The 11,192-nt window shown below is 44.7% G+C and overlaps 1 long non-coding RNA gene across 2 annotated transcripts in view; it reads right to left on the reverse strand.

Moving 5' to 3' along the window:
- Positions 1 to 1,314: 1,314 nt before the first annotated feature.
- The window catches only part of LOC133118784 (uncharacterized), a 51,028-nt gene continuing 41,150 nt past the window's right edge, over positions 1,315 to 11,192 (reverse strand). For both annotated transcript variants that reach the window (XR_009706438.1, XR_009706439.1), the window contains one exon: positions 1,315 to 1,427. This is a non-coding gene — a long non-coding RNA (uncharacterized LOC133118784). The remainder of the gene's footprint in view (positions 1,428 to 11,192) is intronic.

The following is an 11,192-nucleotide window of genomic DNA, read 5'->3' on the forward strand; positions in this document are numbered from 1 at the left end:
TTACCTCCAGCTTCCGAAGAGATTCCGCAAGGCAGCAGAGTCGAGTTCAGTTGATTTTCAAAACAGACAGTTCAGGAGGTGGATTTAAACTTTTAATTCAAAGTGAATTCAGACCATTCATTTCAAATGTTGGTGGAAAGTAAATGGGCATTTTTAAAATCACAAATCACATTTTTGTAACTATTTTTTCTGAATGGAGTGGAAATTAAAGTACAGCCACTATCGAATGGTCACAAACGTACAGTACTATGCAGAAGTCTTAGGCACCCTAGACCTTTATTATATATATTTTTGTTTATTTATTTGTGTGTGTTAGTATAAAAGAACACATTTGAGATTTCCAAATATTCATTTTCCAAAAGATTTAATTTTACAGAGACATTTTTGTATTTTTTTATATTTTTTTTTAAGTAACATATTACCGTAAGCAATTGACTAATTACATAAAAACTTGATCAAGGCTGTCTGAGATCAGAAGCAAGGAGCCAACCAAAGTCTGCAGAAGAACTGTAGCAAGTTCTCCAACATGCTTGGAACAACCTCCCTGCTGATTGTCTTATAGAACTGCAGGACAGCGTTGGCTATCTCAGAGAAGTGATGCAGTTTTAACGCCGAAGGGTGGTCACAAAAAATATTGATTTGATTCAGTTTTTAACTATTCTGGCAAATGACTAAAGCGTAATGTAAAATGTATAGTACATTTACTTAGGACCTGTCATTTAATTCTTTTTTAAATAATCTTCTCTGTACAGAATGTTATACAGCCAAAGACTTCTGCACAGCATTGTGTGTGTAAATAAAGTAAAACTTGTGAAGCACTGAGGCCCACACATTCCACACGCTTCACTCCTCTGTTAGGGTGACATGCACTGCGAGACTAAACTCAAAACCAGCAACAGCTTGAGTACAATATCAAGGACGAAAGCAAGAAAACACTTGTGAGCCTGAAAAGTCGTCCAGGAGGAAATGTGTACAATGTATTGAATTACGTATTATATGAATTTTAAACTGCTCGATGCCTCGAAATCAGGCATGGTGCCTGAGAACTTTAAGTCCTGCAATATACAAAAGCTCTTAACATTTTACTGTGTGAAGTTACCAATTTAGCTTGGGCAGAAAATATTGCTTGGAATGATGAGGAGTGCCCACTGAACTTTAGGTGTAAGCTCACCTGTAAATAGCTAGACTGGGACACTTCCGTCATGACTGCAGGTACGGTATGAGCTGGGAGAGACCACGGGTAGGAACTGAGCTAGGATGACCTATGACCTGCCCCAGGGGATGATGGGATTGGTCACAGGGTTTTTTGCCTACCCTGTCTGCCGTCTGATTGGACGCCGGCTGTCTGCGCAGTTTGTTGTCCTGCAGTCGGTCCGGCTGCGCAGCCCAGCATTCACGGGAGCGGTGCGGGCAGCGTCTGCTTCGGTCTGTGGTCAAAAGAAATCGGACAAATGGTAAATGGCAGGCATTTATATAGCGCCTTTATCCAAAGCGCTGTACGATTGACACTTCTCCATTCACCCATTCATACACACACTCGCACACCGACGGCGATTGGCTGCCATGCAAGGCCCCGACCAGCTCGTCAGGAGCATTTGGGGGTTAGGTGTCTTGCTCAGGGACACTTCGACACAGCCCGGGCGGGGGGATCGAACCGGCAACCCTCCGACTGCCAGACGACTGCTCTTACTGCCTGAGCCATGTCGCCCGGACAAAACAGGGGGGTCGGTTTATATATATATTAAAAAAAACAAATAAAAAAATAAAAAAACGTCACGCGTTGGTTTGTGTGTTTGCCGTTTCAGAAGCGAGGGCGGACGTCTCGCCCCCTGCGGACCTTTTTGCGGTCTGGGCTTGCTGTTCCTTCAGCCTGCAGCCAGGAAGCCCTTACCCCAAAAAGCATCTGCGGGGGTGCAGTGCCACACAGCCGCCTCTCCTCTCCTCTCACTGGCCTGTCCAACCGTAAGTCCCTCTACACACTCTCCTCTCACGAGTTCAACAGTAAGTTTCCCTGCACACACACTCTCCTCTCCGCTCACTGCCCTGTCCAACAGTAAGCCCCTCTGCACACACACACACACGCACACACACACAAACACACACTCTCTCCTCTCATTGCCCTGTCCAACAGTACGCACCTCTGCACGCACGCACGCACACACACACACACTCCTGTCACTGCCCTGTCCAACAGTAAGCCCCTCTGCACACGCAGCACATCTCGCCTGCGTTGTGGAAAAACCCTGCTTGCTCAAAAAGTTATACTCTCAGAAAGGAGCCATCTGCCCCAGCCCCAACCCTCATTTCCCAACATAGCATTACGGTTTAGCCTTGTGGGTATTTGTGAACCAACCTTATTAGTTCCTAGTAGTTGGTTTTTGACATTGCTTGCATATGCCACATGAGAACTGTTGATATGGTAAAAAACCACAGAATGACAAAAAGAATGAATAATAAACATGAATATGGTATTTATTATGACACCGAAGACGTGTTGGCAAAAGATGTGCTGGTTTCAATGTGTCGGTTCACATCGATAGTGGCTGTGTTCGAAACCACACTTGGCGCACTACACAAACAACATTTCAACGAACGCCAACCTGAGATTTAGTAGGAGCAGTACGCTCGGATGCGGTGTCGAACACAGCCAGTGTCTTTCTGTGAATGGAATGCTGCGCGTGTAACTGTGATGACAATGTACTGTGATGGGCTCTAGAACACTGATCACACAAGGAGCACACACGACTGCTGCTCCACCTGTATGACATCACATCAGTGTTGCGTTTATCTGTCTGTTGGTAAATTCAAACAGTGTTAAAGAGCATCTTGGGAAAGAGGACTCGCGTTCTCTCGGTGAAGGAGCGTTGCTCCAATATGGCATCACCTAAACCCTTCCCTCAGAAACGATTGCAAAAATAAATGAATTATAATAATGACTAATTTGTGAAGCATCCTTCATACAGCAGAAGGCAAGGTTGTTGTCTATACAAAGTTAATAAACAATGTCTATATGAATAATGTTAAGTGTCTTTGAGTATCATGAAAAGTGCTCCCTAATAATCATAATAATAATACATTTTATTTATTATAACTGAAATGATACGACTGAAAGCAGAACTACAGGAACTCGGTGGATTAGACGTGTGCTCTGTCACCTTGCTGTGGTTTGAATGCTCGTGTGGCGTACGATATGCTAGAGTACTGTAGACGTGGTGATGTGTTAACAATTAACTGTTAAGATTGTCACTGACGACAAACCTTGCACATCCACCAAAATTACGCGTCACATAGGCCTTGGTGAATTGACGGGAATTAAGAAAAGATTTGATGCGTAATACACTTCAGGTGTCATCATCATCATCAGCTAAGGACACAGAGTCACTGTAAATGGGCATGTTTGTTCAGTTAACCAACCCTGTATAAATAAAGGTTCAATTAAAAATACATTAAAAAAAACTTTTATTTTAGCAGTCTTTTCGAAACGTCATTTTATAAGAAACAGTGAATGGACAACTGGTTCAGTAAGTGTATCGCTATCATTTTAATCATTCTTCAGTGACAAATGGTGATTAACCACCAATGAAAACCTGATGGACTGTCAATGCCAGCTGATTTTAATGCCAGCTGCAACAAAAACTTTTTATATCTTTTTTTGCCTTTATATGTGAATATAAAAATGACAGAATTAAACACATATTACCATACGACCACATCTGTGAAGGCAACCCCAGGTTGCCAGGTAACATCGGTGAGAGAATTGGTGCTTGCTGGTTACTGTGGAGACTGTAGAGGAGGGCTGCCAAACTGTGTTCCTAGAGATCTACCGTCCTGTAGGTTTTCAGGCTGTAGCCTAGTGGCTAAGGTACATGACTGGGGCAGCATGTAGCCTAGCGGCTAAGGTACATGACTGGGGCAGCATGTAGCCTAGCGGCTAAGGTACATGACTGGGGCAGCATGTAGCCTAGCGGCTAAGGTACATGACTGGGGCAGCATGTAGCCTAGCGGCTAAGGTACATGACTGGGGCAGCATGTAGCCTAGCGGCTAAGGTACATGACTGGGGCAGCCTGTAGCCTAGCGGCTAAGGTACATGACTGGGACCCGGAGGGTTTGTGTGCTGAAGGGTTTGAGGATTAACTGAGACAAACTGGTTAACGTGGCAATAGTGGAGTCACAGGTAGTCACAGTCAAAATTAGCCATGGTCACAGTTAGCCTCAAACTGTAAATTAGCCACAGTCATAGTTAGCCACAAACTGAAAATTAGCCACAGTTATAGTTAGCCACAAACTTTAGCCGCGGTCACAGTTAGCCAGAGTCAAAATTAGCCGTGGTCACAGATGGTCAAAATTGGCATTGTTTTTTTTTTTGTTTTTTTTACATTTATTTCTGATTTTTCCCTTTTTCTCCCAATTTGATAGGCAATTGTACCCCATCTAATCCAATTAGCGCTAGTACTAGATACACCGCCCACACCCCGTCCCTCAGCAGCCGAGGAAGAGTGACACGCCTTCTTCCAAGGCGTCCGAGGTGCTTCTTGTGCGGCGACCCCTCCCCTCTGAAGCAGCGAGCCAATTAAGCCGCTCCTCAAGAGCTGGACAAAATTGGCGTTTGGCAGGACCGGGAATCGAACCCCGGTCCCCGGTCCGGGAAACTGCGACCGCAAGTGCACTGCATCTTAGCCTGTTTCGCCACCGTGGCTCAGTTAGCCATAAGTGTCAAAATTAGCCAAAGTCACATATTAGCCACTGACACGGTTAGCCTCACAGTTCCCCACCCCACAGCGCGGCTCAGCCGTGGGACTGCGTCAGGAAAAGAACACGTTTGCTAGTCTGAGCTCCCAGTCCTGCTACAGAGCAAAACTGATCCTGGGTCAGTTGTTCCACTCAGACCATTTAAGAACAGGGAGCCCTGGCCTCTCTCAGCTCTGGGGCAACAAGGGCCCACCCGTTTCAGGATTTTGTGCCTACTTCTGCCCTTAAGTCCTTGATCAGCTCAATCATATCTTGATCTGATATTAGCATAAGCACCATCTACAGCCACAGACTACAAGTGTATCCTCACAATTTTGCTGTTCTCAAGTGCAGAAGAGAAGCAGCGTAGTTCACAGAGCTGTCAGAAAACTACAACTACAGTAACTGGGTTGGAACAAAAAAACCAGCACGTGGACCGGCCCTTCGGGGACCACAGTACCCCTGGGCTAGAGGCTCCGCTGTTAGAAACAGCACAGACTCGATAGACCAGGGGTGTCCAATCTCATCCGAAAAGGGTTTTTGTTCTAGACCAATAAGGGAGAATATTCTGGTATCTAGACCAATACAACACTCACTACAACACCTAATGAACAAAGAGTTCTAGAATACGGACTCAAACATTCCAGAACATTGACTAACAGTTGGACATCAGTCAATGTCAGCGTTCTAGAACTCTTTATTCCTTAGGTGTTGTAGTGAGTGTTGTATTGGTCTAGATACCAGAATATTCTCCCTTATTGTATCCCAGCTCCTGTAATTACACACCAGTTGAGCATGATTTATCAGATGTAACTCACAGTATTGATTTAACATTTAGGATAAGTGCAATTACTTTATTTCTCATCAAATATTTAATTAGGTTAGGGCAACCTTGAAAAATAAAAATGTGATTGATAAATGGTTAATATTTCCGTATTTAATAGGTTTCAAAACTTTTAGAAACACTCAGACCACATGCATACAAATCTGGCAAATAGACGCAGACGTGGAAAAGAATAGGGTCATTTTCCACACTGAACCCTTTCAGTCCCAACAGTGTCAACGTAAATTAGGCAAATGGAACGCCCTTGCTCCTTGAAACGTCAGTCAGAAGCCACAACAGTTACAGACGTGGCAGATGGGGAGAGGTGGACCCAAAGGTTTATCATTAATACGTCCAACATTAACAATCCAACCAGCTGAACATTTAATATCTAGAATAAACATCAGCACACCACACAGTCATTTACTGTGTGGTGCGCTAATGCTAACCAAAATTACATATTTACACAAGGTGTGCGGTGAACCAGAAGAACTTACTGTAGCGGGTCAAATGAAAAGCTTATTACTGTCGCATGTTTACACTCAAATACATGTTGATTGTTTCAGGGCCTACCCTTAAAATCTCAGTCAGCATTTATTTCATTGTTGGCAACAAATATCTGAATGCAGTCAACTCGAAAGTGAAATTCTAAATTATAATGAATAGCCCTATGTCCAAGCACGCAGACACACACGTCACTGTTTATATCTGTGGTGTAAAAGTCTTAGCTCTTTTGAAATGTAACCCACAACAGGGAGAATTTCTGGGAAAATTATAAATACTTTTTAAATGAAAGTCACATTTTTTAAATTAGAAACAGAAAAGCATATCGAAAAAACCATTTTAAACAAAACAGATTTTTTTTTTTGAGTGAACAAACAATCTCAAATGTAAACAGTCTCTACTTTAAACACAAGTCTTTTTTTAAACGCAATTTAATAAATCCACCGTCGAGCGCAGCTTTCAGAAACGATATAACGTTGGCCGAAGAAGAGAAATCCAAGTACACGTTGGTTTTGGAATCAGACGTTTGGTTGGACACCAGCGCGCTGTGGCTATAAACGCTGCTGGCAGAAACTCCCTCGTAACGCGATGCGCGTCAGAAACAGACGTTTTATCACCACACTCGATTGTAAAATCAGCTTCTGCTTCACAGATGAATCACAGAGGTGGCGGAATCCAGGTCAGAGGTCAGTCAGAGGAGACCGCTACAAACTCCACCTGAACTACATTCGTGTGGCAGATGTAAACATTAAATTAGCTTTCATTTACTCGATTAAAGGTTTTCTAAAAAAAAAAAATTCAATTTAACCCTTTGGTTTTTTTTTTTTGTAATATCCATTCAAAATTATGAGTGTCCCACTCCATGACCAGCAGTGATTGTTACATCAGCATTAGAATCTTCACAAAATAACGTTCTATATCACATAATATTCGTGATCTACACAAGCGCTTATGAATGCTGATGTGGTGCATATGAATGTGCCATATAGCTCTTGCGTAGGATCCTTCAAATAAAGTGTGCAGACGAGTACACACTCGAGAGTGCATACAGGGGAGCTGAACAGGAACTTTCATTGTGTGCTTTAGAGATTTTTTTGCAAGATGGCCAAAGCAAACTTGGCTCAAATCAAATGCGACAACTGTCAATTTATTTTGATGTGTTACAGTTTGGGAACAGTATAAATGGTAAATTGTTTATATAGTGCCTTTATCCAAAATGTTGTATAACTGATGCTTCTCATTCACACACACGCACGCACGCACGCACGCACACCAGCATTTATTTAATTGTTGGCAACAAATATTTGAATGCAGTCAACTCGAAAGTGAATTTCTAGAAATTATAATGAATAGCCCTATGTCCAAGCACGCGGACACACACGTCATTGTTTATATCTGTGGTGTACAAGTCTTAGCTCTTTTGAAATGTAACCCACAACTGGGAGAATTTCTTGGAAAATTATTAAGCGCTGTACAACTGATGCTTCCCATACACACACACACACACACACACACACACACACACACACACACACACACACACACACACACACACACACACACACACACACACACACACACGGCGATTGGCAGCCATGCATAATTTCTTTTGATGTATTAACTTACAGTACCGTTGCAGTATAACTGAGCATCTGTCAGACAGTGACTTTCCAGGATGTCATTTGTTCATTTAGGATCCGTCCTGACCCGACTTTGGCTGAACTTCATGATGCGTGCGTGCGTCAGAGAGGAGTCCGGGCATTCTGGGTCACGGCACAGCTGTATGGTTTCATTAAAACTTAAACCAAAGCCAAACCAAAACCTCCTTTCCGTTTTTACATAGCGCTCCGACCACATCAGAGCTCACAGAAAAAACATTTGTGCGGTCGGAGCATTCCATCAATGTCACGGTGTACAGGGTGAATGAAAAGCTTAAGGGCTGATGATGGAAATGGCCCTCAGTGGAGAAAGACTGACTTCTGACTTATAGCCAACCTAATGATATGCTGCAGATTTGTCACGCAGAATGAACAGTTTTGGGTTTGTTTGCAAATATCACAATTTACAAAATCGCAGTGGAATTTGCAGTTCATTTTGCTAAATAAGCACAATAATCGAATTTAAAAGACATTTTAAACGTTGTCCTGTTCCCACACTAGAGAGTTACATACTTAAAGGCTGTGTTCCAAGGAGCAGACAGGGAACCTGACACTAAAGCAACACAATGCACGTCAGAAAGAGTATTAGGACCACCTGTGCACATACCACATACAGGAGTGTGTGTGTGTGTGTGTGTGTGTGTGTGTGAGTGTGAGTGTGAGTGTGTGTGAGTGTGAGTGTGAGTGTGTGTGTGTGTGTGTGTGTGTGTGTGCGAGTGTGCGAGTGTGTGTGTGTGAGAGAGAGTGTGTGAGCGTGTGTGTATACGTGCGAGCATGCATGCATGAGACAGTGAGAGTGTGTGTGAGTGTGTGTGAGTGTGTGTGTGTGTGAGAGAGTGGGGGTGAGTGTGTGTGTGTGTGTGAGAGTGTGTGTGAGTGTGTGTGTATACGTGCGAGCATGCATGCATGAGACAGTGAGCGTGTGTGTGTGTGTTTATTTTTATGTGTGTGTGTGAGAGAGTGGGGGTGAGAGTGTGTGTGAGTGTGTGTGTATACGTGCGAGCATGCATGCATGCATGAGACAGTGAAAGTGTGTGTGTGTTTATTTTTATGTGTGTGTGTGAGAGAGTGGGGGTGAGTGTGTGTGTGTGAGAGTGTGTGTGAGTGTGTGTGTATACGTGCGAGCATGCATGCATGAGACAGTGAGAGTGTGTGTGTGTTTATTTTTATGTGTGTGTGTGAGAGAGTGGGGGTGAGTGTGTGTTTGTGAGAGTGTGTGTGAGTGTGTGTGTATACGTGCGAGCATGCATGCATGAGACAGTGAGAGTGTGTGTGTGTGTGTTTATTTTTATGTGTGTGTGTGAGAGAGTGGGGGTGAGTGTGTGTGTGTGAGAGTGTGTGTGAGTGTGTGTGTATACGTGCGAGCATGCATGCATGAGACAGTGAGAGTGTGTGTGTGTTTATTTTTATGTGTGTGTGTGAGAGAGTGGGGGTGTGTGTTTGTGAGAGTGTGTGTGAGTGTGTGTGTATACGTGCGAGCATGCATGCATGAGACAGTGAGAGTGTGTGTGTGTGTGTTTATTTTTATGTGTGTGTGTGAGAGAGTGGGGGTGAGTGTGTGTGTGTGAGAGTGTGTGTGAGTGTGTGTGTATACGTGCGAGCATGCATGCATGAGACAGTGAGAGTGTGTGTGTGTGTTTATTTTTATGTGTGTGTGTGAGAGAGTGGGGGTGAGTGTGTGTGTGTGAGAGTGTGTGTGAGTGTGTGTGTATACGTGCGAGCATGCATGCATGAGACAGTGAGAGTGTGACAGAAAATGTGAATGAGAGACAAGTGTACGGAGGCAGCGGGGTGTGAGTGTGTGTGTGTGTGTGTGTGTTTGCGTGTGTGTCTGTCTGTGGGTGGGTGTCTGTGTGTGTGTGTGTGTGTGTGTGTGTGTCTGTCTGTCTGTCTGTCTGTCTGACGCAAATGCATAATTATTTCCACTTTTCCAGATGTCAGCCGCCCCCCTTATGCAACCGCTCTCCTGGGACCTGGTGTTTTCTGTGCCAGATAAAAATAAATAAAAATTATAATCAAATTTTTTAAAATCATAATTATGTAGCTTAGTTCAGGCTGCAGATGGACATTCTCTGACTGCCACACTGTAGTCAATAAAATATTATATATATATATATATATATATAAAATGAACATTTTCCACAGCACGTGTGTGGGGCCTTGAAGGGTAAAGAATACTTCATTTTCCTTTGGAGTGCACAGTCCATAATGAGGCCAAGCTTATTTTTACCCACAATGCCGTGCGTCACGATTAAACAGACTCGACAAGACGAACAGTAGTGCTTCGAGTGCCCAGGTGAGAGTTCTGGAACAAAGAGCCCTGCCCCGTTCACCTGGGACGCACACCTGGGACACACACCTGGGACACACACCTGGGACACACACCTGGGACACACACCTGGGACACACACCTGGGACACACACCTGGGACACACACCGGAGACGTTCACCTGGGACACACACCTGAGACGTTCACCTGGGACACACACCCGGGGGACACACCCGGGACACACACCCGGGACACACACCCGGGACACACACCCGGGACACACACACCTGGGACACACACACCTGAGACGTTCACCTGAGACGTTCACCTGGGACACACACCTGGGACACACACCTGGGACACACACCTGGGACACACACCTGGGACACACACCTGGGACACACACCTGGGACACACACCTGCCCCACACTCAGCCAGTCACAACCGGTGTACCTCAGCAAACCCAGAACACCGCCCTAACGCAGAGAGCTTTCAACTGTCCAGGCAAAATCCCCTCACAAGAGTAGCCACAGTGCACAGGGGGGGGGGGGGAAACGGTCAGATCGTAACCAACGTAACGGAATTACACCAATGCATTTCTCTGAAATTCTGTAGCTTTTTTACTTTTAAGACACAGCGCAGTGACCTTTACATTTCCCCGAAAAGGTCCCGGGTTGAGCCTCGGGGAACAGACACGTTTTTGTGTCACCGTGTAGCCCTGGGACACATTAACACAGACCGTGTGTTGTTGTTGTTTTTTTTCCCCCCCTCCTCTCGCACCGTTCATTCGTTGTAAGGCAGCTGAGTCCAGCACGGGGCGCCGTGAGAGGCCATGCAGAAATGCACTTCTGCAGCACAACCGCTCATTACATTACATTAATGGCATTAGGCAGACGCTCTTATCCAGAGCGACGTACAGTTGATTAGACTAAGCAGGAGACAATCCTCCCCTGGAGCAATGCAGGGTTAAGGGCCTTGCTCAAGGGCCTAATGGCTGTGCAGATCTTATTGTGGCTACACCGGGATTAGAACCATCGACCTTGCGGGTCCCAGTCGTGTACCTTAACCACTACGCTACAGGTCGCCAAATTGCAAATACATGAAACGATCATGTATAAAACACTGAACACTGCAGGGGCCTGGCTTAACTGTTGAAGGTCCAACTGACATTTGTATTAAGATGTTTTTTTTTTTGTTTAAAGCAGTGGT

Source organism: Conger conger, chromosome 19 (assembly GCF_963514075.1).
Source record: "Conger conger chromosome 19, fConCon1.1, whole genome shotgun sequence".
NCBI lineage: Eukaryota > Metazoa > Chordata > Actinopteri > Anguilliformes > Congridae > Conger > Conger conger.